At 37.9% G+C, this 21,147-nt stretch overlaps 6 non-coding genes across 6 annotated transcripts; all 6 read right to left on the minus strand.

Moving 5' to 3' along the window:
• Window positions 1–6,219: 6,219 nt before the first annotated feature.
• Window positions 6,220–6,292, minus strand: TRNAK-CUU (transfer RNA lysine (anticodon CUU)). The gene has a single exon. It is a non-coding gene; the product is annotated as a tRNA-Lys (tRNA).
• A 10,882-nt stretch (window positions 6,293–17,174) lies between these two features.
• Window positions 17,175–17,247, minus strand: TRNAK-CUU (transfer RNA lysine (anticodon CUU)). Its single transcript has one exon. It is a non-coding gene; the product is annotated as a tRNA-Lys (tRNA).
• A 432-nt stretch (window positions 17,248–17,679) lies between these two features.
• Window positions 17,680–17,752, minus strand: TRNAK-CUU (transfer RNA lysine (anticodon CUU)). The gene has a single exon. It is a non-coding gene; the product is annotated as a tRNA-Lys (tRNA).
• A 2,813-nt stretch (window positions 17,753–20,565) lies between these two features.
• On the minus strand, window positions 20,566–20,638 carry TRNAK-CUU (transfer RNA lysine (anticodon CUU)). Its single transcript has one exon. It is a non-coding gene; the product is annotated as a tRNA-Lys (tRNA).
• A 102-nt stretch (window positions 20,639–20,740) lies between these two features.
• TRNAK-CUU (transfer RNA lysine (anticodon CUU)) lies at window positions 20,741–20,813 on the minus strand. The gene has a single exon. It is a non-coding gene; the product is annotated as a tRNA-Lys (tRNA).
• Window positions 20,814–20,915: 102 nt separating this feature from the next.
• TRNAK-CUU (transfer RNA lysine (anticodon CUU)) lies at window positions 20,916–20,988 on the minus strand. The gene has a single exon. It is a non-coding gene; the product is annotated as a tRNA-Lys (tRNA).
• Window positions 20,989–21,147: the final 159 nt, after the last annotated feature.

The following is a 21,147-nucleotide window of genomic DNA, read 5'->3' on the forward strand; positions in this document are numbered from 1 at the left end:
CGCACCCACGACCCTGAGATTAAGAGTCTCACGCTCTACCGACTGAGCTAGCCGGGCTCCTTTGGATGCCTATAGTTTTCTTCCCTATCCCTGCACTGCCGTTTTCCACAGAATGGATGCATTTTTTTGGTCAAAAAGCACTACAATTTTAGTTGTTTTCGCCTAACGTGGGGCTCGAACCCACGACCCTGAGATTAAGAATCTCATGCTCTACCGACTGAGCTAGCCGGGCTCCTTTGGATGCCTATAGTTTTCTTCCCTATCCCTGCACTGCCGCTTTCCACAGATAGGATGCTGTGTAATCATAGGCTCTGGTGGAGTTTGGAAAGAAAATACACATCAGCCAGAGGCAGAAATAGTCTAAGAAAGTATCAAACACAATTACCAGTCAATATCAGAACGCATTGAAGAATATCAGGAAATAGCCGATTAAACATGTGTGGAAAAAAGTCTTATTTGTGTTTTCTCCACTTTATTTTATAGTAAGATGATAGATACTTTTTCTTTTACAGTGAATACATTAAGGTGTGGTATTGCCCCATTACACATCATCCAGACATGCATTCATATATTGCATGTTAACAATGAAAATATTGCAAATATTGTAAAGAGACTTTCAATTTCTATTTTTTTGGTCAAAAAGCACTAAAACTTTAGTTGTTTTCGCCCAACGTGGGGCTCGAACCCACAACCCTGAGATTAAGAGTCTCATGCTCTACCGACTGAGCTAGCCGGGCTCCTTTGGATACCTATAGTTTTCTTTCCTATCCCTGCACTGCCGTTTTCCACAGATAGGATGCTGTGTAATCATAGGCTCTGGTGGAGTTTGGAAAGAAAATACACATCAGCCAGAGGCAGAAATAGTCTAAGAAAGTATCAAACACAATTACCAGTCAATATCAGAACGCATTGAAGAATATCAGGAAATAGCTGATTAAACCTGTGTGGAAAAAAGTCTTATTTGTGTTTTCTCCACTTTATTTTATAGTAAGATGATACATACTTTTTCTTTTACAGTGAATACATTAAGGTGTGGTATTGCCCCATTACACATCATCCAGACATGCATTCATATATTGCATGTTAACAATCAAAATATTGCAAATATTGTAAAGAGAATTTCAATTTCTATTTTTTTGGTCAAAAAGCATTAAAATTTTAGTTGTTTTCGCCCAACGTGGGGCTCGCACCCACGACCCTGAGATTAAGATTCTCATGCTCTACCTACTGAGCAAGCCGGGCTCCTTTGGATACCTATAGTTTTCTTCCCTATCCCTGCACTGCCGTTTTCCACAGATAGGATGCTGTGTAATCATAGGCTCTGGTGGAGTTTGGAAAGAAAATACACATCAGCCAGAGGCAGAAATAGTCTAAGAAAGTATCAAACACAATTACCAGTCAATATCAGAACGCATTGAAGAATATCAGGAAATAGCTGATTAAACCTGTGTGGAAAAAAGTCTTATTTGTGTTTTCTCCACTTTATTTTATAGTAAGATGATACATACTTTTTCTTTTACAGTGAATACATTAAGGTGTGGTATTGCCCCATTACACATCATCCAGACATGCATTCATATATTGCATGTTAACAATCAAAATATTGCAAATATTGTAAAGAGACTTTCAATTTCTATTTTTTTGGTCAAAAAGCATTAAAATTTTAGTTGTTTTCGCCCAACGTGGGGCTCGCACCCACGACCCTGAGATTAAGAGTCTCATGCTCTACCGACTGAGCTAGCCGGGCTCCTTTGGATACCTATAGTTTTCTTCCCTATCCCTGCACTGCCGTTTTCCACAGATAGGATGCTGTGTAATCATAGGCTCTGGTGGAGTTTGGAAAGAAAATACACATCAGCCAGAGGCAGAAATAGTCTAAGAAAGTATCAAACACAATTACCAGTCAATATCAGAACGCATTGAAGAATATCAGGAAATAGCCGATTAAACCTGTGTGGAAAAAAGTCTTATTTGAGTTTTCTCCACTTTATTTTATAGTAAGATGATACATACTTTTTCTTTTACAGTGAATACATTAAGGTGTGGTATTGCCCCATTACACATCATCCAGACATGCATTCATATATTGCATGTTAACAATCAAAATATTGCAAATATTGTAAAGAGACTTTCAATTTCTATTTTTTTGGTCAAAAAGCACTAAAATTTTAGTTGTTTTCGCCCAACGTGGGGCTCGAACCCACAACCCTGAGATTAAGAGTCTCATGCTCTACCGACTGAGCTAGCCGGGCTCCTTTGGATACCTATAGTTTTCTTTCCTATCCCTGCACTGCCGTTTTCCACAGATAGGATGCTGTGTAATCATAGGCTCTGGTGGAGTTTGGAAAGAAAATACACATCAACCAGAGGCAGAAATAGTCTAAGAAAGTATCAAACACAATTACCAGTCAATATCAGAACGCATTGAAGAATATCAGGAAATAGCTGATTAAACCTGTGTGGAAAAAAGTCTTATTTGTGTTTTCTCCACTTTATTTTATAGTAAGATGATACATACTTTTTCTTTTACAGTGAATACATTAAGGTGTGGTATTGCCCCATTACACATCATCCAGACATGCATTCATATATTGCATGTTAACAATCAAAATATTGCAAATATTGTAAAGAGAATTTCAATTTCTATTTTTTTGGTCAAAAAGCATTAAAATTTTAGTTGTTTTCGCCCAACGTGGGGCTCGCACCCACGACCCTGAGATTAAGATTCTCATGCTCTACCTACTGAGCAAGCCGGGCTCCTTTGGATACCTATAGTTTTCTTCCCTATCCCTGCACTGCCGTTTTCCACAGATAGGATGCTGTGTAATCATAGGCTCTGGTGGAGTTTGGAAAGAAAATACACATCAGCCAGAGGCAGAAATAGTCTAAGAAAGTATCAAACACAATTACCAGTCAATATCAGAACGCATTGAAGAATATCAGGAAATAGCTGATTAAACCTGTGTGGAAAAAAGTCTTATTTGTGTTTTCTCCACTTTATTTTATAGTAAGATGATACATACTTTTTCTTTTACAGTGAATACATTAAGGTGTGGTATTGCCCCATTACACATCATCCAGACATGCATTCATATATTGCATGTTAACAATCAAAATATTGCAAATATTGTAAAGAGAATTTCAATTTCTATTTTTTTGGTCAAAAAGCATTACAATTTTAGTTGTTTTCGCCCAACGTGGGGCTCGCACCCACGACCCTGAGATTAAGATTCTCATGCTCTACCTACTGAGCAAGCCGGGCTCCTTTGGATACCTATAGTTTTCTTCCCTATCCCTGCACTGCCGTTTTCCACAGATAGGATGCTGTGTAATCATAGGCTCTGGTGGAGTTTGGAAAGAAAATACACATCAGCCAGAGGCAGAAATAGTCTAAGAAAGTATCAAACACAATTACCAGTCAATATCAGAACGCATTGAAGAATATCAGGAAATAGCTGATTAAACCTGTGTGGAAAAAAGTCTTATTTGTGTTTTCTCCACTTTATTTTATAGTAAGATGATACATACTTTTTCTTTTACAGTGAATACATTAAGGTGTGGTATTGCCCCATTACACATCATCCAGACATGCATTCATATATTGCATGTTAACAATCAAAATATTGCAAATATTGTAAAGAGACTTTCAATTTCTATTTTTTAGGTCAAAAAGCATTAAAATTTTAGTTGTTTTCGCCCAACGTGGGGCTCGCACCCACGACCCTGAGATTAAGAGTCTCATGCTCTACCGACTGAGCTAGCCGGGCTCCTTTGGATGCCTATAGTTTTCTTCCCTATCCCTGCACTGCCGTTTTCCACAGATAGGATGCTGTGTAATCATAGGCTCTGGTGGAGTTTGGAAAGAAAATACACATCAGCCAGAGGCAGAAATAGTCTAAGAAAGTATCAAACACAATTACCAGTCAATATCAGAACGCATTGAAGAATATCAGGAAATAGCCGATTAAACCTGTGTGGAAAAAAGTCTTATTTGAGTTTTCTCCACTTTATTTTATAGTAAGATGATACATACTTTTTCTTTTACAGTGAATACATTAAGGTGTGGTATTGCCCCATTACACATCATCCAGACATGCATTCATATATTGCATGTTAACAATCAAAATATTGCAAATATTGTAAAGAGACTTTCAATTTCTATTTTTTTGGTCAAAAAGCACTAAAATTTTAGTTGTTTTCGCCCAACGTGGGGCTCGAACCCACAACCCTGAGATTAAGAGTCTCATGCTCTACCGACTGAGCTAGCCGGGCTCCTTTGGATACCTATAGTTTTCTTTCCTATCCCTGCACTGCCGTTTTCCACAGATAGGATGCTGTGTAATCATAGGCTCTGGTGGAGTTTGGAAAGAAAATACACATCAGCCAGAGGCAGAAATAGTCTAAGAAAGTATCAAACACAATTACCAGTCAATATCAGAACGCATTGAAGAATATCAGGAAATAGCTGATTAAACCTGTGTGGAAAAAAGTCTTATTTGTGTTTTCTCCACTTTATTTTATAGTAAGATGATACATACTTTTTCTTTTACAGTGAATACATTAAGGTGTGGTATTGCCCCATTACACATCATCCAGACATGCATTCATATATTGCATGTTAACAATCAAAATATTGCAAATATTGTAAAGAGAATTTCAATTTCTATTTTTTTGGTCAAAAAGCATTAAAATTTTAGTTGTTTTCGCCCAACGTGGGGCTCGCACCCACGACCCTGAGATTAAGATTCTCATGCTCTACCTACTGAGCAAGCCGGGCTCCTTTGGATACCTATAGTTTTCTTCCCTATCCCTGCACTGCCGTTTTCCACAGATAGGATGCTGTGTAATCATAGGCTCTGGTGGAGTTTGGAAAGAAAATACACATCAGCCAGAGGCAGAAATAGTCTAAGAAAGTATCAAACACAATTACCAGTCAATATCAGAACGCATTGAAGAATATCAGGAAATAGCTGATTAAACCTGTGTGGAAAAAAGTCTTATTTGTGTTTTCTCCACTTTATTTTATAGTAAGATGATACATACTTTTTCTTTTACAGTGAATACATTAAGGTGTGGTATTGCCCCATTACACATCATCCAGACATGCATTCAAATATTGCATGTTAACAATCAAAATATTGCAAATATTGTAAAGAGACTTTCAATTTCTATTTTTTTGGTCAAAAAGCATTAAAATTTTAGTTGTTTTCGCCCAACGTGGGGCTCGCACCCACGACCCTGAGATTAAGAGTCTCATGCTCTACCGACTGAGCTAGCCGGGCTCCTTTGGATGCCTATAGTTTTCTTCCCTATCCCTGCACTGCCGTTTTCCACAGATAGGATGCTGTGTAATCATAGGCTCTGGTGGAGTTTGGAAAGAAAATACACATCAGCCAGAGGCAGAAATAGTCTAAGAAAGTATCAAACACAATTACCAGTCAATATCAGAACGCATTGAAGAATATCAGGAAATAGCCGATTAAACCTGTGTGGAAAAAAGTCTTATTTGAGTTTTCTCCACTTTATTTTATAGTAAGATGATACATACTTTTTCTTTTACAGTGAATACATTAAGGTGTGGTATTGCCCCATTACACATCATCCAGACATGCATTCATATATTGCATGTTAACAATCAAAATATTGCAAATATTGTAAAGAGACTTTCAATTTCTATTTTTTTGGTCAAAAAGCACTAAAATTTTAGTTGTTTTCGCCCAACGTGGGTTTCGCACCCACGACCCTGAGATTAAGAGTCTCATGCTCTACCGACTGAGCTAGCCGGGCTCCTTTGGATGCCTATAGTTTTCTTCCCTATCCCTGCACTGCCGCTTTCCACAGATAGGATGCTGTGTAATCATAGGCTCTGGTGGAGTTTGGAAAGAAAATACACATCAGCCAGAGGCAGAAATAGTCTAAGAAAGTATCAAACACAATTACCAGTCAATATCAGAACGCATTGAAGAATATCAGGAAATAGCCGATTAAACCTGTGTGGAAAAAAGTCTTATTTGTGTTTTCTCCACTTTATTTTATAGTAAGATGATGCATACTTTTTCTTTTACAGTGAATACATTAAGGTATGGTATTGCCCCATTACACATCATCCAGACATGCATTCATATATTGCATGTTAACAATGAAAATATTGCAAATATTGTAAAGAGACTTTCAATTTCTATTTTTTTGGTCAAAAAGCACTAAAATTTTAGTTGTTTTCGCCCAACGTGGGGCTCGAACCCACGACCCTGAGATTAAGAGTCTCATGCTCTACCGACTGAGCTAGCCGGGCTCCTTTGTATGCCTATAGTTTTCTTCCCTATCCCTGCACTGCCGTTTTCCACAGATAGGATGCTGTGTAATCATAGGCTCTGGTGGAGTTTGGAAAGAAAATACACATCAGCCAGAGGCAGAAATAGTCTAAGAAAGTATCAAACACAATTACCAGTCAATATCTGAACGCATTGAAGAATATCAGGAAATAGCCGATTAAACCTGTGTGGAAAAGAGTCTTATTTGTGTTTTCTCCACTTTATTTTATAGTAAGATGATACATACTTTTTCTTTTACAGTGAATACATTAAGGTGTGGTATTGCCCCATTACACATCATCCAGACATGCATTCATATATTGCATGTTAACAATGAAAATATTGCAAATATTGTAAAGAGACTTTCAATTTCTATTTTTTTGGTCAAAAAGCACTAAAATTTTAGTTGTTTTCGCCCAACGTGGGGCTCGAACCCACGACCCTGAGATTAAGAGTCTCAAGCTCTACCGACTGAGCTAGCCGGGCTCCTTTGGATGCCTATAGTTTTCTTCCCTATCCCTGCACTGCCGTTTTCCACAGATAGGATGCTGTGTAATCATAGGCTCTGGTGGAGTTTGGAAAGAAAATACACATCAGCCAGAGGCAGAAATAGTCTAAGAAAGTATCAAACACAATTACCAGTCAATATCAGAACGCATTGAAGAATATCAGGAAATAGCTGATTAAACCTGTGTGGAAAAAAGTCTTATTTGTGTTTTCTCCACTTTATTTTATAGTAAGATGATACATACTTTTTCTTTTACAGTGAATACATTAAGGTGTGGTATTGCCCCATTACACATCATCCAGACATGCATTCATATATTGCATGTTAACAATCAAAATATTGCAAATATTGTAAAGAGACTTTCAATTTCTATTTTTTTGGTCAAAAAGCATTAAAATTTTAGTTGTTTTCGCCCAACTTGGGGCTCGCACCCACGACCCTGAGATTAAGAGTCTCACGCTCTACCGACTGAGCTAGCCGGGCTCCTTTGGATGCCTATAGTTTTCTTCCCTATCCCTGCACTGCCGTTTTCCACAGAATGGATGTATTTTTTTGGTCAAAAAGCACTACAATTTTAGTTGTTTTCGCCTAACGTGGGGCTCGAACCCACGACCCTGAGATTAAGAATCTCATGCTCTACCGACTGAGCTAGCCGGGCTCCTTTGGATGCCTATAGTTTTCTTCCCTATCCCTGCACTGCCGCTTTCCACAGATAGGATGCTGTGTAATCATAGGCTCTGGTGGAGTTTGGAAAGAAAATACACATCAGCCAGAGGCAGAAATAGTCTAAGAAAGTATCAAACACAATTACCAGTCAATATCAGAACGCATTGAAGAATATCAGGAAATAGCCGATTAAACATGTGTGGAAAAAAGTCTTATTTGTGTTTTCTCCACTTTATTTTATAGTAAGATGATAGATACTTTTTCTTTTACAGTGAATACATTAAGGTGTGGTATTGCCCCATTACACATCATCCAGACATGCATTCATATATTGCATGTTAACAATGAAAATATTGCAAATATTGTAAAGAGACTTTCAATTTCTATTTTTTTGGTCAAAAAGCACTAAAACTTTAGTTGTTTTCGCCCAACGTGGGGCTCGAACCCACAACCCTGAGATTAAGAGTCTCATGCTCTACCGACTGAGCTAGCCGGGCTCCTTTGGATACCTATAGTTTTCTTTCCTATCCCTGCACTGCCGTTTTCCACAGATAGGATGCTGTGTAATCATAGGCTTTGGTGGAGTTTGGAAAGAAAATACACATCAGCCAGAGGCAGAAATAGTCTAAGAAAGTATCAAACACAATTACCAGTCAATATCAGAACGCATTGAAGAATATCAGGAAATAGCTGATTAAACCTGTGTGGAAAAAAGTCTTATTTGTGTTTTCTCCACTTTATTTTATAGTAAGATGATACATACTTTTTCTTTTACAGTGAATACATTAAGGTGTGGTATTGCCCCATTACACATCATCCAGACATGCATTCATATATTGCATGTTAACAATCAAAATATTGCAAATATTGTAAAGAGAATTTCAATTTCTATTTTTTTGGTCAAAAAGCATTAAAATTTTAGTTGTTTTCGCCCAACGTGGGGCTCGCACCCACGACCCTGAGATTAAGATTCTCATGCTCTACCTACTGAGCAAGCCGGGCTCCTTTGGATACCTATAGTTTTCTTCCCTATCCCTGCACTGCCGTTTTCCACAGATAGGATGCTGTGTAATCATAGGCTCTGGTGGAGTTTGGAAAGAAAATACACATCAGCCAGAGGCAGAAATAGTCTAAGAAAGTATCAAACACAATTACCAGTCAATATCAGAACGCATTGAAGAATATCAGGAAATAGCTGATTAAACCTGTGTGGAAAAAAGTCTTATTTGTGTTTTCTCCACTTTATTTTATAGTAAGATGATACATACTTTTTCTTTTACAGTGAATACATTAAGGTGTGGTATTGCCCCATTACACATCATCCAGACATGCATTCATATATTGCATGTTAACAATCAAAATATTGCAAATATTGTAAAGAGACTTTCAATTTCTATTTTTTTGGTCAAAAAGCATTAAAATTTTAGTTGTTTTCGCCCAACGTGGGGCTCGCACCCACGACCCTGAGATTAAGAGTCTCATGCTCTACCAACTGAGCTAGCCGGGCTCCTTTGGATACCTATAGTTTTCTTCCCTATCCCTGCACTGCCGTTTTCCACAGATAGGATGCTGTGTAATCATAGGCTCTGGTGGAGTTTGGAAAGAAAATACACATCAGCCAGAGGCAGAAATAGTCTAAGAAAGTATCAAACACAATTACCAGTCAATATCAGAACGCATTGAAGAATATCAGGAAATAGCCGATTAAACCTGTGTGGAAAAAAGTCTTATTTGAGTTTTCTCCACTTTATTTTATAGTAAGATGATACATACTTTTTCTTTTACAGTGAATACATTAAGGTGTGGTATTGCCCCATTACACATCATCCAGACATGCATTCATATATTGCATGTTAACAATCAAAATATTGCAAATATTGTAAAGAGACTTTCAATTTCTATTTTTTTGGTCAAAAAGCACTAAAATTTTAGTTGTTTTCGCCCAACGTGGGGCTCGAACCCACAACCCTGAGATTAAGAGTCTCATGCTCTACCGACTGAGCTAGCCGGGCTCCTTTGGATACCTATAGTTTTCTTTCCTATCCCTGCACTGCCGTTTTCCACAGATAGGATGCTGTGTAATCATAGGCTCTGGTGGAGTTTGGAAAGAAAATACACATCAACCAGAGGCAGAAATAGTCTAAGAAAGTATCAAACACAATTACCAGTCAATATCAGAACGCATTGAAGAATATCAGGAAATAGCTGATTAAACCTGTGTGGAAAAAAGTCTTATTTGTGTTTTCTCCACTTTATTTTATAGTAAGATGATACATACTTTTTCTTTTACAGTGAATACATTAAGGTGTGGTATTGCCCCATTACACATCATCCAGACATGCATTCATATATTGCATGTTAACAATCAAAATATTGCAAATATTGTAAAGAGAATTTCAATTTCTATTTTTTTGGTCAAAAAGCATTAAAATTTTAGTTGTTTTCGCCCAACGTGGGGCTCGCACCCACGACCCTGAGATTAAGATTCTCATGCTCTACCTACTGAGCAAGCCGGGCTCCTTTGGATACCTATAGTTTTCTTCCCTATCCCTGCACTGCCGTTTTCCACAGATAGGATGCTGTGTAATCATAGGCTCTGGTGGAGTTTGGAAAGAAAATACACATCAGCCAGAGGCAGAAATAGTCTAAGAAAGTATCAAACACAATTACCAGTCAATATCAGAACGCATTGAAGAATATCAGGAAATAGCTGATTAAACCTGTGTGGAAAAAAGTCTTATTTGTGTTTTCTCCACTTTATTTTATAGTAAGATGATACATACTTTTTCTTTTACAGTGAATACATTAAGGTGTGGTATTGCCCCATTACACATCATCCAGACATGCATTCATATATTGCATGTTAACAATCAAAATATTGCAAATATTGTAAAGAGAATTTCAATTTCTATTTTTTTGGTCAAAAAGCATTAAAATTTTAGTTGTTTTCGCCCAACGTGGGGCTCGCACCCACGACCCTGAGATTAAGATTCTCATGCTCTACCTACTGAGCAAGCCGGGCTCCTTTGGATACCTATAGTTTTCTTCCCTATCCCTGCACTGCCGTTTTCCACAGATAGGATGCTGTGTAATCATAGGCTCTGGTGGAGTTTGGAAAGAAAATACACATCAGCCAGAGGCAGAAATAGTCTAAGAAAGTATCAAACACAATTACCAGTCAATATCAGAACGCATTGAAGAATATCAGGAAATAGCTGATTAAACCTGTGTGGAAAAAAGTCTTATTTGTGTTTTCTCCACTTTATTTTATAGTAAGATGATACATACTTTTTCTTTTACAGTGAATACATTAAGGTGTGGTATTGCCCCATTACACATCATCCAGACATGCATTCATATATTGCATGTTAACAATCAAAATATTGCAAATATTGTAAAGAGACTTTCAATTTCTATTTTTTTGGTCAAAAAGCATTAAAATTTTAGTTGTTTTCGCCCAACTTGGGGCTCGCACCCACGACCCTGAGATTAAGAGTCTCACGCTCTACCGACTGAGCTAGCCGGGCTCCTTTGGATGCCTATAGTTTTCTTCCCTATCCCTGCACTGCCGTTTTCCACAGAATGGATGCATTTTTTTGGTCAAAAAGCACTACAATTTTAGTTGTTTTCGCCTAACGTGGGGCTCGAACCCACGACCCTGAGATTAAGAATCTCATGCTCTACCGACTGAGCTAGCCGGGCTCCTTTGGATGCCTATAGTTTTCTTCCCTATCCCTGCACTGCCGCTTTCCACAGATAGGATGCTGTGTAATCATAGGCTCTGGTGGAGTTTGGAAAGAAAATACACATCAGCCAGAGGCAGAAATAGTCTAAGAAAGTATCAAACACAATTACCAGTCAATATCAGAACGCATTGAAGAATATCAGGAAATAGCCGATTAAACATGTGTGGAAAAAAGTCTTATTTGTGTTTTCTCCACTTTATTTTATAGTAAGATGATAGATACTTTTTCTTTTACAGTGAATACATTAAGGTGTGGTATTGCCCCATTACACATCATCCAGACATGCATTCATATATTGCATGTTAACAATGAAAATATTGCAAATATTGTAAAGAGACTTTCAATTTCTATTTTTTTGGTCAAAAAGCACTAAAACTTTAGTTGTTTTCGCCCAACGTGGGGCTCGAACCCACAACCCTGAGATTAAGAGTCTCATGCTCTACCGACTGAGCTAGCCGGGCTCCTTTGGATACCTATAGTTTTCTTTCCTATCCCTGCACTGCCGTTTTCCACAGATAGGATGCTGTGTAATCATAGGCTCTGGTGGAGTTTGGAAAGAAAATACACATCAGCCAGAGGCAGAAATAGTCTAAGAAAGTATCAAACACAATTACCAGTCAATATCAGAACGCATTGAAGAATATCAGGAAATAGCTGATTAAACCTGTGTGGAAAAAAGTCTTATTTGTGTTTTCTCCACTTTATTTTATAGTAAGATGATACATACTTTTTCTTTTACAGTGAATACATTAAGGTGTGGTATTGCCCCATTACACATCATCCAGACATGCATTCATATATTGCATGTTAACAATCAAAATATTGCAAATATTGTAAAGAGAATTTCAATTTCTATTTTTTTGGTCAAAAAGCATTAAAATTTTAGTTGTTTTCGCGCAACGTGGGGCTCGCACCCACGACCCTGAGATTAAGATTCTCATGCTCTACCTACTGAGCAAGCCGGGCTCCTTTGGATACCTATAGTTTTCTTCCCTATCCCTGCACTGCCGTTTTCCACAGATAGGATGCTGTGTAATCATAGGCTCTGGTGGAGTTTGGAAAGAAAATACACATCAGCCAGAGGCAGAAATAGTCTAAGAAAGTATCAAACACAATTACCAGTCAATATCAGAACGCATTGAAGAATATCAGGAAATAGCTGATTAAACCTGTGTGGAAAAAAGTCTTATTTGTGTTTTCTCCACTTTATTTTATAGTAAGATGATACATACTTTTTCTTTTACAGTGAATACATTAAGGTGTGGTATTGCCCCATTACACATCATCCAGACATGCATTCATATATTGCATGTTAACAATCAAAATATTGCAAATATTGTAAAGAGACTTTCAATTTCTATTTTTTTGGTCAAAAAGCATTAAAATTTTAGTTGTTTTCGCCCAACGTGGGGCTCGCACCCACGACCCTGAGATTAAGAGTCTCATGCTCTACCGACTGAGCTAGCCGGGCTCCTTTGGATACCTATAGTTTTCTTCCCTATCCCTGCACTGCCGTTTTCCACAGATAGGATGCTGTGTAATCATAGGCTCTGGTGGAGTTTGGAAAGAAAATACACATCAGCCAGAGGCAGAAATAGTCTAAGAAAGTATCAAACACAATTACCAGTCAATATCAGAACGCATTGAAGAATATCAGGAAATAGCCGATTAAACCTGTGTGGAAAAAAGTCTTATTTGAGTTTTCTCCACTTTATTTTATAGTAAGATGATACATACTTTTTCTTTTACAGTGAATACATTAAGGTGTGGTATTGCCCCATTACACATCATCCAGACATGCATTCATATATTGCATGTTAACAATCAAAATATTGCAAATATTGTAAAGAGACTTTCAATTTCTATTTTTTTGGTCAAAAAGCACTAAAATTTTAGTTGTTTTCGCCCAACGTGGGGCTCGAACCCACAACCCTGAGATTAAGAGTCTCATGCTCTACCGACTGAGCTAGCCGGGCTCCTTTGGATACCTATAGTTTTCTTTCCTATCCCTGCACTGCCGTTTTCCACAGATAGGATGCTGTGTAATCATAGGCTCTGGTGGAGTTTGGAAAGAAAATACACATCAACCAGAGGCAGAAATAGTCTAAGAAAGTATCAAACACAATTACCAGTCAATATCAGAACGCATTGAAGAATATCAGGAAATAGCTGATTAAACCTGTGTGGAAAAAAGTCTTATTTGTGTTTTCTCCACTTTATTTTATAGTAAGATGATACATACTTTTTCTTTTACAGTGAATACATTAAGGTGTGGTATTGCCCCATTACACATCATCCAGACATGCATTCATATATTGCATGTTAACAATCAAAATATTGCAAATATTGTAAAGAGAATTTCAATTTCTATTTTTTTGGTCAAAAAGCATTAAAATTTTAGTTGTTTTCGCCCAACGTGGGGCTCGCACCCACGACCCTGAGATTAAGATTCTCATGCTCTACCTACTGAGCAAGCCGGGCTCCTTTGGATACCTATAGTTTTCTTCCCTATCCCTGCACTGCCGTTTTCCACAGATAGGATGCTGTGTAATCATAGGCTCTGGTGGAGTTTGGAAAGAAAATACACATCAGCCAGAGGCAGAAATAGTCTAAGAAAGTATCAAACACAATTACCAGTCAATATCAGAACGCATTGAAGAATATCAGGAAATAGCTGATTAAACCTGTGTGGAAAAAAGTCTTATTTGTGTTTTCTCCACTTTATTTTATAGTAAGATGATACATACTTTTTCTTTTACAGTGAATACATTAAGGTGTGGTATTGCCCCATTACACATCATCCAGACATGCATTCATATATTGCATGTTAACAATCAAAATATTGCAAATATTGTAAAGAGAATTTCAATTTCTATTTTTTTGGTCAAAAAGCATTACAATTTTAGTTGTTTTCGCCCAACGTGGGGCACGCACCCACGACCCTGAGATTAAGATTCTCATGCTCTACCTACTGAGCAAGCCGGGCTCCTTTGGATACCTATAGTTTTCTTCCCTATCCCTGCACTGCCGTTTTCCACAGATAGGATGCTGTGTAATCATAGGCTCTGGTGGAGTTTGGAAAGAAAATACACATCAGCCAGAGGCAGAAATAGTCTAAGAAAGTATCAAACACAATTACCAGTCAATATCAGAACGCATTGAAGAATATCAGGAAATAGCTGATTAAACCTGTGTGGAAAAAAGTCTTATTTGTGTTTTCTCCACTTTATTTTATAGTAAGATGATACATACTTTTTCTTTTACAGTGAATACATTAAGGTGTGGTATTGCCCCATTACACATCATCCAGACATGCATTCATATATTGCATGTTAACAATCAAAATATTGCAAATATTGTAAAGAGACTTTCAATTTCTATTTTTTTGGTCAAAAAGCATTAAAATTTTAGTTGTTTTCGCCCAACGTGGGGCTCGCACCCACGACCCTGAGATTAAGAGTCTCATGCTCTACCGACTGAGCTAGCCGGGCTCCTTTGGATGCCTATAGTTTTCTTCCCTATCCCTGCACTGCCGTTTTCCACAGATAGGATGCTGTGTAATCATAGGCTCTGGTGGAGTTTGGAAAGAAAATACACATCAGCCAGAGGCAGAAATAGTCTAAGAAAGTATCAAACACAATTACCAGTCAATATCAGAACGCATTGAAGAATATCAGGAAATAGCCGATTAAACCTGTGTGGAAAAAAGTCTTATTTGAGTTTTCTCCACTTTATTTTATAGTAAGATGATACATACTTTTTCTTTTACAGTGAATACATTAAGGTGTGGTATTGCCCCATTACACATCATCCAGACATGCATTCATATATTGCATGTTAACAATCAAAATATTGCAAATATTGTAAAGAGACTTTCAATTTCTATTTTTTTGGTCAAAAAGCACTAAAATTTTAGTTGTTTTCGCCCAACGTGGGGCTCGAACCCACAACCCTGAGATTAAGAGTCTCATGCTCTACCGACTGAGCTAGCCGGGCTCCTTTGGATACCTATAGTTTTCTTTCCTATCCCTGCACTGCCGTTTTCCACAGATAGGATGCTGTGTAATCATAGGCTCTGGTGGAGTTTGGAAAGAAAATACACATCAGCCAGAGGCAGAAATAGTCTAAGAAAGTATCAAACACAATTACCAGTCAATATCAGAACGCATTGAAGAATATCAGGAAATAGCTGATTAAACCTGTGTGGAAAAAAGTCTTATTTGTGTTTTCTCCACTTTATTTTATAGTAAGATGATACATACTTTTTCTTTTACAGTGAATACATTAAGGTGTGGTATTGCCCCATTACACATCATCCAGACATGCATTCATATATTGCATGTTAACAATCAAAATATTGCAAATATTGTAAAGAGAATTTCAATTTCTATTTTTTTGGTCAAAAAGCATTAAAATTTTAGTTGTTTTCGCCCAACGTGGGGCTCGCACCCACGACCCTGAGATTAAGATTCTCATGCTCTACCTACTGAGCAAGCCGGGCTCCTTTGGATACCTATAGTTTTCTTCCCTATCCCTGCACTGCCGTTTTCCACAGATAGGATGCTGTGTAATCATAGGCTCTGGTGGAGTTTGGAAAGAAAATACACATCAGCCAGAGGCAGAAATAGTCTAAGAAAGTATCAAACACAATTACCAGTCAATATCAGAACGCATTGAAGAATATCAGGAAATAGCTGATTAAACCTGTGTGGAAAAAAGTCTTATTTGTGTTTTCTCCACTTTATTTTATAGTAAGATGATACATACTTTTTCTTTTACAGTGAATACATTAAGGTGTGGTATTGCCCCATTACACATCATCCAGACATGCATTCATATATTGCATGTTAACAATCAAAATATTGCAAATATTGTAAAGAGACTTTCAATTTCTATTTTTTTGGTCAAAAAGCATTAAAATTTTAGTTGTTTTCGCCCAACGTGGGGCTCGCACCCACGACCCTGAGATTAAGAGTCTCATGCTCTACCGACTGAGCTAGCCGGGCTCCTTTGGATGCCTATAGTTTTCTTCCCTATCCCTGCACTGCCGTTTTCCACAGATAGGATGCTGTGTAATCATAGGCTCTGGTGGAGTTTGGAAAGAAAATACACATCAGCCAGAGGCAGAAATAGTCTAAGAAAGTATCAAACACAATTACCAGTCAATATCAGAACGCATTGAAGAATATCAGGAAATAGCCGATTAAACCTGTGTGGAAAAAAGTCTTATTTGAGTTTTCTCCACTTTATTTTATAGTAAGATGATACATACTTTTTCTTTTACAGTGAATACATTAAGGTGTGGTATTGCCCCATTACACATCATCCAGACATGCATTCATATATTGCATGTTAACAATCAAAATATTGCAAATATTGTAAAGAGACTTTCAATTTCTATTTTTTTGGTCAAAAAGCACTAAAATTTTAGTTGTTTTCGCCCAACGTGGGTTTCGCACCCACGACCCTGAGATTAAGAGTCTCATGCTCTACCGACTGAGCTAGCCGGGCTCCTTTGGATGCCTATAGTTTTCTTCCCTATCCCTGCACTGCCGCTTTCCACAGATAGGATGCTGTGTAATCATAGGCTCTGGTGGAGTTTGGAAAGAAAATACACATCAGCCAGAGGCAGAAATAGTCTAAGAAAGTATCAAACACAATTACCAGTCAATATCAGAACGCATTGAAGAATATCAGGAAATAGCCGATTAAACCTGTGTGGAAAAAAGTCTTATTTGTGTTTTCTCCACTTTATTTTATAGTAAGATGATGCATACTTTTTCTTTTACAGTGAATACATTAAGGTATGGTATTGCCCCATTACACATCATCCAGACATGCATTCATATATTGCATGTTAACAATGAAAATATTGCAAATATTGTAAAGAGACTTTCAATTTCTATTTTTTTGGTCAAAAAGCACTAAAATTTTAGTTGTTTTCGCCCAACGTGGGGCTCGAACCCACGACCCTGAGATTAAGAGTCTCATGCTCTACCGACTGAGCTAGCCGGGCTCCTTTGTATGCCTATAGTTTTCTTCCCTATCCCTGCACTGCCGTTTTCCACAGATAGGATGCTGTGTAATCATAGGCTCTGGTGGAGTTTGGAAAGAAAATACACATCAGCCAGAGGCAGAAATAGTCTAAGAAAGTATCAAACACAATTACCAGTCAATATCTGAACGCATTGAAGAATATCAGGAAATAGCCGATTAAACCTGTGTGGAAAAGAGTCTTATTTGTGTTTTCTCCACTTTATTTTATAGTAAGATGATACATACTTTTTCTTTTACAGTGAATACATTAAGGTGTGGTATTGCCCCATTACACATCATCCAGACATGCATTCATATATTGCATGTTAACAATGAAAATATTGCAAATATTGTAAAGAGACTTTCAATTTCTATTTTTTTGGTCAAAAAGCACTAAAATTTTAGTTGTTTTCGCCCAACGTGGGGCTCGAACCCACGACCCTGAGATTAAGAGTCTCATGCTCTACCGACTGAGCTAGCCGGGCTCCTTTGGATGCCTATAGTTTTCTTCCCTATCCCTGCACTGCCGTTTTCCACAGATAGGATGCTGTGTAATCATAGGCTCTGGTGGAGTTTGGAAAGAAAATACACATCAGCCAGAGGCAGAAATAGTCTAAGAAAGTATCAAACACAATTACCAGTCAATATCAGAACGCATTGAAGAATATCAGGAAATAGCCGATTAAACCTGTGTGGAAAAAAGTCTTATTTGAGTTTTCTCCACTTTATTTTATAGTAAGATGATACATACTTTTTCTTTTACAGTGAATACATTAAGGTGTGGTATTGCCCCATTACACATCATCCAGACATGCATTCATATATTGCATGTTAACAATCAAAATATTGCAAATATTGTAAAGAGACTTTCAATTTCTATTTTTTTGGTCAAAAAGCACTAAAATTTTAGTTGTTTTCGCCCAACGTGGGTTTCGCACCCACGACCCTGAGATTAAGAGTCTCATGCTCTACCGACTGAGCTAGCCGGGCTCCTTTGGATGCCTATAGTTTTCTTCCCTATCCCTGCACTGCCGCTTTCCACAGATAGGATGCTGTGTAATCATAGGCTCTGGTGGAGTTTGGAAAGAAAATACACATCAGCCAGAGGCAGAAATAGTCTAAGAAAGTATCAAACACAATTACCAGTCAATATCAGAACGCATTGAAGAATATCAGGAAATAGCCGATTAAACCTGTGTGGAAAAAAGTCTTATTTGTGTTTTCTCCACTTTATTTTATAGTAAGATGATGCATACTTTTTCTTTTACAGTGAATACATTAAGGTATGGTATTGCCCCATTACACATCATCCAGACATGCATTCATATATTGCATGTTAACAATGAAAATATTGCAAATATTGTAAAGAGACTTTCAATTTCTATTTTTTTGGTCAAAAAGCACTAAAATTTTAGTTGTTTTCGCCCAACGTGGGGCTCGAACCCACGACCCTGAGATTAAGAGTTTCATGCTCTACCGACTGAGCTAGCCGGGCTCCTTTGTATGCCTATAGTTTTCTTCCCTATCCCTGCACTGCCGTTTTCCACAGATAGGATGCTGTGTAATCATAGGCTCTGGTGGAGTTTGGAAAGAAAATACACATCAGCCAGAGGCAGAAATAGTCTAAGAAAGTATCAAACACAATTACCAGTCAATATCTGAACGCATTGAAGAATATCAGGAAATAGCCGATTAAACCTGTGTGGAAAAGAGTCTTATTTGTGTTTTCTCCACTTTATTTTATAGTAAGATGATACATACTTTTTCTTTTACAGTGAATACATTAAGGTGTGGTATTGCCCCATTACACATCATCCAGACATGCATTCATATATTGCATGTTAACAATGAAAATATTGCAAATATTGTAAAGAGACTTTCAATTTCTATTTTTTTGGTCAAAAAGCACGAAAATTTTAGTTGTTTTCGCCCAACGTTTTCTTCCCTATCCCTGCACTGCCGCTTTCCACAGATAGGATGTATTTTTTTGGTCAAAAAGCACTACAATTTTAGTTGTTTTCGCCCAACGTGGGGCTCGAACCCACGACCCTGCGATTAAGAGTCTCATGCTCTACTGACTGAGCTAGCCGTGCTCCTTTGGATGCCTATAGTTTTCTTCCCTATCCCTGCACTGCCGTTTTCCACAGATAGGATGTATTTTTTTGGTCAAAAAGCAGTACAATTTTAGTTGTTTTCGCCCAACGTGGGGCTCAAACCCACGACCCTGAGATTAAGATTCTCATGCTCTACCTACTGAGCTAGCCGGGCTCCTTTGGATACCTATAGTTTTCTTCCCTATCCCTGCACTGCCGTTTTCCACAGATAGGATGCTGTGTAATCATAGGCTCTGGTGGAGTTTGGAAAGAAAATACACATCAGCCAGAGGCAGAAATAGTCTAAGAAAGTATCAAACACAATTACCAGTCAATATCAGAACACATTGAAGAATATCAGGAAATAGCTGATTAAACCTGTGTGGAAAAAAGTCTTATTTGTGTTTTCTCCACTTTATTTTATAGTAAGATGATACATACTTTTTCTTTTACAGTGAATACATTAAGGTGTGGTATTGCCCCATTACACATCATCCAGACATGCATTCATATATTGCATGTTAACAATGAAAATATTGCAAATATTGTAAAGAGACTTTCAATTTCTATTTTTTTGGTCAAAAAGCACTAAAATTTTAGTTGTTTTCGCCCAACGTGGGGCTCGCACCCACGACCCTGAGATTAAGAGTCTCATGCTCTACCGACTGAGCTAGCCGGGCTCCTTTGGATGCCTATAGTTTTCTTCCCTATCCCTGCACTGCCGTTTTCCACAGATGGGATGCTGTGTAATCATAGGCTCTGGTGGAGTTTGGAAAGAAAATACACATCAGCCAGAGGCAGAAATAGTCTAAGAAAGTATCAAACACAATTACCAGTCAATATCTGAACGCATTGAAGAATATCAGGAAATAGCCGATTAAACCTGTGTGGAAAAAAGTCTTATTTGTGTTTTCTCCACTTTATTTTATAGTAAGATGATACATACTTTTTCTTTTACAGTGAATACATTAAGGTGTGGTATTGCCCCATTACACATCATCCAGACATGCATTCATATATTGCATGTTAACAATGAAAATATTGCAAATATTGTAAAGAGACTTTCAATTTCTATTTTTTTGGTCAAAAAGCACGAAAATTTTAGTTGTTTTCGCCCAACGTTTTCTTCCCTATCCCTGCACTGCCGCTTTCCACAGATAGGATGTATTTTTTTGGTCAAAAAGCACTACAATTTTAGTTGTCTTCGCCCAACGTGGGGCTCGAACCCACGACCCTGAGATTAAGAGTCTCATGCTCTACCGACTGAGCTAGCCGGGCTCCTTTGGATGTCTATAGTTTTCTTCCCTATCCCTGCACTGCCGTTTTCCACAGATAGGATGTATTTTTTTGGTCAAAAAGCACTACAATTTTAGTTGTTTTCGCCCAACGTGGGGCTCGAACCCACGACCCTGAGATTAAGAGTCTCATGCTCTACCGACTGAGCTAGCCGGGCTCCTTTGGATGCCTATAGTTTTCTTCCCTATCCCTGCACTGCCGTTTTCCACAGATAGGATGTATTTTTTTGGTCAAAAAGCAGTACAATTTTAGTTGTTTTCGCCCAACGTGGGGCTCGAACCCACGACCCTGAGATTAAGAGTCTCATGCTCTACCGACTGAGCTAGCCGGGCTCTCTTAGATGCCTATAGTTTTCTTCCCTATCCCTGCACTGCCGTTTTCCACAGATAGGATGCTGTGTAATCATAGGCTCTGGTGGAGTTTGGAAAGAAAATACACATCAGCCAGAGGCAGAAATAGTCTAAGAAAGTATCAAACACAATTACCAGTCA

Source organism: Ambystoma mexicanum, chromosome 4q (assembly GCF_040938575.1).
Source record: "Ambystoma mexicanum isolate Mex_15411 chromosome 4q, UKY_AmexF1_1, whole genome shotgun sequence".
Lineage (NCBI taxonomy): Eukaryota > Metazoa > Chordata > Amphibia > Caudata > Ambystomatidae > Ambystoma > Ambystoma mexicanum.